This window comes from Hippocampus comes, unplaced genomic scaffold (assembly GCF_001891065.2).
Source record: "Hippocampus comes isolate QL1 unplaced genomic scaffold, H_comes_QL1_v1.1 scaffold85, whole genome shotgun sequence".
Taxonomy (NCBI): domain Eukaryota; kingdom Metazoa; phylum Chordata; class Actinopteri; order Syngnathiformes; family Syngnathidae; genus Hippocampus; species Hippocampus comes.
The window spans coordinates 1,234,394-1,235,049 of NW_017805540.1; the positions used below are offsets into that span (position 1 = coordinate 1,234,394).

General features: G+C 53.0%; 1 protein-coding gene across 3 annotated transcripts in view; it reads right to left on the reverse strand.

Annotated features, from left to right (window-relative positions):
* dpp6b (dipeptidyl-peptidase 6b) overlaps positions 1 to 656 on the reverse strand; it is an 82,758-nt gene that overhangs the window by 38,811 nt on the left and 43,291 nt on the right. The window lies entirely within an intron of this gene.

The window sequence follows — 656 nt, forward strand, 5'->3', positions numbered from 1 at the left end:
GCGATATCATTATCGGCCCCGGTGGCTGGGGGGGGCTGGACTGAAGGACAGCACAGAGGCACTCATCCTGGCTGCTCAGGGGCAGGCCCTGAGCACCAGAGCCATTGAGGCCCAGATATACCACACCAGACAAGACCCAAGGTGTAGGTTGTGCAAAGAGGCACCTGAGACGATCCAACACATAACTGCAGGGTGTAAGATGCTGGCAGGGAAAGCCTACATGGAACGCCATAACCAGGTGGCTGGCATAGTCTACCGAAACATCTGTGCGGAGTATGGACTGGAAACCCCAAGGTCAAAATGGGAAACACCTCCGAAGGTGGTGGAGAATGACAGAGCGAAGATCCTGTGGGACTTCCAGATCCAGACTGACAAGATGGTAATGGCGAACCAACCAGATATCGTGATCATAGATAAAGGGCAGAGGAAAGCCGTTGTAGTGGATGTAGCGGTCCCAAGTGATGGAAACATCAGAAAAAAGGAACATGAGAAACTCGAGAAATACTAAGGGCTCAGAGAGGAGCTGGAGAGAGCCTGGAAGATAAAGGTGACAGTCGTGCCTGTGGTGGTCGGAGCACTCGGGGCAGTGACCCCCAAACTAGATGAGTGGTTGCAACAGATCCCGGGAACAACATCGGACATCTCAGTCCAGAAAT